Source organism: Drosophila willistoni, assembly GCF_018902025.1.
Source record: "Drosophila willistoni isolate 14030-0811.24 chromosome XR unlocalized genomic scaffold, UCI_dwil_1.1 Seg144, whole genome shotgun sequence".
Taxonomy (NCBI): Eukaryota; Metazoa; Arthropoda; class Insecta; order Diptera; family Drosophilidae; genus Drosophila; species Drosophila willistoni.
Window position 1 is genome coordinate 5,573,122 of NW_025814057.1, and position 5,554 is coordinate 5,578,675.

Consider the following 5,554-nt stretch of genomic DNA (forward strand, 5'->3'; position numbering starts at 1 on the left):
TTTCCGCACTCATCTTAATCTCATACATGTGCCATGCACTTCCATATCCCTTTTGATATATCTATTTTTAATAAAAACAATTTGACTAAAAAGTCGAATATGAAATTTCTTACCGGTCATCAAAACTTTTCAATTTTTATGATTGGGATTAACCTTTTGTAATCTCATTGCATTAAATTTGTATTCCATTAAAAATATAAATAATTTTATAGAAATTTGGGTCGATTTATTGTAAAATGACCAGGAACTGTCGAACTTGATCGATATATGATCGTGGCATGATCCTTTTTCATCCTACTTTGGCTAGGGTATAACAAAATGCGTTATACTTATTGTCAGCCAGCTTCAATCTTTGCTTTATAATTTCCAAGAACCAAAAAAAAAAACAAAAATACCTTTTCACACATGAACATTTTCTTTTTTTTATTTGCACAATGAGAGTTTGGCTCTCTGTTTGTACCATGGAAAAAAATGAAAATGAAATAAGGTGCGGCAACAGCCATAAAACGAAATTAAATAAAGAAGAAAAATAACACACACACACACACACACACACCCCTCTTATGCACACACTCGACACTTGGCTTGGCTTGGCGAAGGGATGGGATGGAAAAGTCTTTGACTTTAGAGATTTAATTTTCCTGAGCATGTCTCAGAAAGAATAAAGAAAAGCACACACACAAAAAGTGAAACAAAAATGGCAACCCAAATGATTCTCAAATGTTGTGTGTAATTTGCCATTTGCGTTTTTTGAATGTTGCATAAAGTTGACTCAGTGAGACCTAATTAAATGCCACGCAGCAGCAGAGCAGAATCCAGTTGGAGGGGTAAACGACACAACGTTTTTTTTTTCAAGATGCTTTAAAACGGCGATTAAGGGATTGTGGGACTTGAAAATGGTGTGAGCATGAATATGGTAAATACTCGTGCCCACACTCACACACACACACCACACACACACATACACAACGAGACACACTCTTTATGTCTTGGCTTTTCCTTCCTTTTATTTGGTTCATTTTTTTTTCATTTTTGAATTTGCTCTTATTGTCAACAGAGAGTTTATGGTAATGCAGGTAAAACAAATGAGGGTACAAAAGCTTAAGTAATGTTCAGGTTTTTACCAATTAAGCAGTAGACAAGCAGCAGATGAACTTTATGCCACAGTAAAGCAGTGCTACGAATCAAACGACTTTTAGTCTACTCTATTTATCAATGATTCCTTGATAATTTGTTAAGGACTCCAAATCCTTCCTTTATGAGTCCAAAAGAATTCATCAATGATTTCATAACGATCCATCAACGATTTCATAATGATTCATCAATGATTGCATAATAATTCATCAATGATTCCTTGACGATTACTTAATGATCAATTTTTGATTCCTTATTGATTTGTTAATGATTTCTTAATGATTTCATATTGACTCATTCATGATTTCATAACGATTCATAAATTATTCCATAATGATCAATTAATGATTCCATAATGATTTGTTAAAGATTAAAAATTCTTTATGAATTTGTAAAGGATTCTTCAACGACTCAGCATTCCCATTGACCTAGACTCTCTCTTTCTCTTATGATCTTTTTGTCGGACTTGAGGTTAATATTTGATGACTCTTTTCGTGGAGATCGGCAAGCAAAACGTTGACACTTTTAAGCTCTAGTTACTCGATTTAGTTTATTACTTCCGTAATTAGAGAATTTCAAAAACTAATTGGATAAATATTTGCCATTTTTCCAGCTAATCTGTTTTGTGCTGAAATCTGCTTACTTAACTTTCATGTTCAAGTTTTTTCCTTGTATATTTTAGGATTTCAAGCTTGAGAGCTAAGTAAAGTTTGGCAAAGTAAAGAAAATGATGCTTAATCTTACAGTAAGCGATATCGTTGGATAATTTCATTACATTTGCAATTATCCTAACCCCCAAAATGAGCTTACTAATTATCGGAGCGGCATAGATCATATATTACAAGTCAAGAGTCTCCAAACTGCCGGCAGGAATATGTGTGAACATTATTAACCAAACACACGCTATTGCCACACTCACCCACACTACTAGCCTATCTTGAAGGAATCCACAGATATACATACATTTAGACAAATGTACATATACTTATAGTTGTTGGAAGTCTGAGTAAAATTAATGAAGCTCTCTCTCCCCAACAGAAGAAACGAAGCTTTAAGCGAAATGCCTCTAATCGAATTAGTGAAATTAATTTTTGATGATATTGAAATTAGTTGCAGACGCCGCACAACGGCACAGAGAATGAATAGAATGGAACAGACAAAAGTCAGGCCACAAATATCAAATCCTTCGGGGGGCAGCCAGAGCGGGGTGATTTGTATCTGAGATCTTTGAGTAACTACAAAATACTTTTAGTTACCCCTCGCCGCAATAATGTTCATTTCAAGACTTCTTCCTCTCATCCTCCTCTACATTGAGAGTTCTGATGCGGGGGCATAAATTTACTTTGACAGTCGCAAGCGGCACGTTTGACATTTCGCTTCGAGTTTGGTTTGGTTTTGGTTTTTTTGTTGTTCCTTTTCCTTTCCTTTCCGAGCCCTGTCGATTTTCATTGCAATGTCAGGAGTGTGGAGTGGTAGGTGGAGTAGTGATAGGTGGTGGTAGCAGTGGGTGACTCCCGTCCTCTCCCTCTCTCTCTCTCTCTTGCTACCCACTTGACTCTTGTCTGGCGTCCTAGCTACCTACATTATTAATGACTTTTCGACATGTGTGTCAGGTTCGCTAAGTTTTGTTGAAAAGCAATTTTATTTACTTTTTTTTGTTGTTGTTGATTTTCGATTTGTGTGCTTATAAATTACAACGTGCCCCTTCCCTCCCCCTCTATTCATCCACTGGTTTATGTGTCATGTTATTATTTATTGTGTGTTGCAAATTAAATGCCAAAATATGTTAAATATTTAATGTTAGTTCTTCAATAGCTAGCCCCTCTCTCTCTCTCGCTCTTTTCCCCTCTCTTTCTTTCTCGTCTTAAAGTCACGTGAGTTGAAAGTTTTCCTACATTGTCCTTGTCCTTGGTCGTCCAACACTCACACACACACACACAGACTAAGAGTTCCGGGAGTGGTGGGGGAAGAGTTAATGCGGTAATGTAGCTTGTGGGTGGCTGGAGTTACTTCTTGGAGTGGGTAGAGATGGGCAACCGACCAAGTGTTTGCATGTCAGCCAGTAATAAGCACAAGGGCCATAATAGTTTTGCCAGTTATTCTCCATTTTATATATATATATATTTTTTTTTTTCTTTTTTTTGAACTCCCTACTCCTTTTGCCCAAAGTATTTCGCCTACAAATTCTTAGGGGCTTATTTAGACAGTGACATGCATATCAATAGGGACAACACACAAATGGTGAAATTAATATGTATATAGATGATAGATATAACTTTATAGATAAATAATTGCTTAAACATATTACATTCGTTTTCTTTCCAATTGAAAAGTGTTTATAATTTTATACTTACCTATTATTACCTCCACAGGAATAGACAGAAAACTGAGAAAAGGCACAAAGGCAGTCGAACAAACAATTATTTACCAAAAAAATTTACATTTTTTGAGCATTTCAATATAAATCTGACATGAATTTCTTTATCTGTTAGCTTGAAGTTAATATTCATAGTTATATGAGTCAAGATCTTATGGGTCATCTAAAATATTTAAAGATTTTTATCGAGTCTATGAAGAAAATTTGGATACTAAATTTTTTTTACGAAAGCAAGCTGTATACACATCAGGATAATAGCATTTATGGACTTAACACACACAATTTGAAAATATAACAGTTCAAAACTAATGAGATTAGCAAAAAAAATATCTATCAGTTCACATGAAGAAAATTCAAACATTTAAGAATGTGGTTGTTGTCCCTATTCAATTGCATGGCGGTGTGTTTTGTATGTGCAAAGGAGCCTTTAAAAGCCAGACAGCCAAAGGCCTTACCGATGGCAATGGCTACGATGCCGATGCCGATGCCGGGGTGCCGACGCCTTGTTCAGCGTCTTTTGCTAGTAGCAGACATAAATGTTGGACATTAACGGGTAATTTTCTTGCAATTTTGTAGTCGTTAGCGTTTTGTGGCAAGGACGACGAAGACGACGACGCCCAAAAAGTACTTCCACCTCATCCCCTCAAATAGCGCGAAAATTTAATTTTCGCAACATTTTTTTTCTACTTGTTTTTGTTTTTTTCTTCGTTTTCGGTTTGGCTTTGGTGTTTAGTGCATAAATTTGTTAGCTAATTTTTAGCTTAAAGAGTTTTCAATATGATGCGATACTAAAGGCAAAGCCAAAGCAATTTCAAATAGAAATCCATTAGCTGCAAACAAATTTGTAATTTCCGCTCTTTAATAACAAACAACGAATGGGGAAAAAACATTCACACACGCATAGCTGGACAGTGGTCACTCATACACACACACTCACACACACACTCACACACACACTCACACACACACTCACAGACAGAGTCATTTAGTCCAATTTTTGAGGTGTGTTCACTCAGGTAATTTCATTTACCTTACTCATTTAGCACATTTCATTTTGCTTGTTTTTTTTTCTCGTCCATGTCCTTTGTGTATGAGTAAAATGAAAGTCGACAGGGTGCTGTCGGGCGAAGTGTCGGGGGGGAGTGGCAAGGGGAGGTGACAGAAGGGGGTGGGTTCGGTCATTTTCCGGCTGTTTGCATGATAAAAATCACATACACTCCTTAAATTTCAACAGCACGCGATGTTGGATTATTATCCTTGAACCAAAAATTTAGAGAGAGAGAGAGAGAGAGAGAAGACCACACCCCCTTCATCCATTCCATCCATCCGCCTCGTGACCCTTTTGTCTGCGGCTAACCACTCTAACACACAACCTTTTGACTTTCTTTGTGTATAAAAATTAATGCTCTGCATTTTGTCCAAGGATTTGTCTCATCAAAATTTATTTTGCTCTTATCATTTTTTGTGTAAAAGTTTATTTGGCCTACACATGCAACATTGTCCCTTTAAGGACCCTGGCTTCCCCATCCCCACCGCCCCCTTTGTCAATGTCTAGAACTATTTCATACAATATTTTAATGAAATTCCATAAATGACTAATTGTTAAGACAGACATAGCCACAAGGTGAGCCCTCAACCCAGCAGCAATCAAAGTTATGCCAGCCTTAACAAGATTACAAATGAATTATTCAAACTAATTCGCACTTGACCAACATTCTGAGACAACTGAGAGACACATGAACACTTGCTGCAAATGCAATCAGGCAGCATCTTTAAAACGAAACTAACTGAAACTAACTTCATAGCCACAGTCTTAAAGATTGGGTAATTCAAGTTGGGTTCAAACACTGAGCTTGTTATGACCCAAGTTGGAATAGCCTTGCCAAATGTATTACCTTAAACTTTAAATCAGCCATTTTTTGACTATTTCACAGAGTTTTATCTAAAGTTTTATCTCAATTGTCATTGATTTAAATAAATGCCAAGGAATACTAGGCAAGAAATAGATTTTCAACACAAAATCTAATAAAGGTTATGCAAATT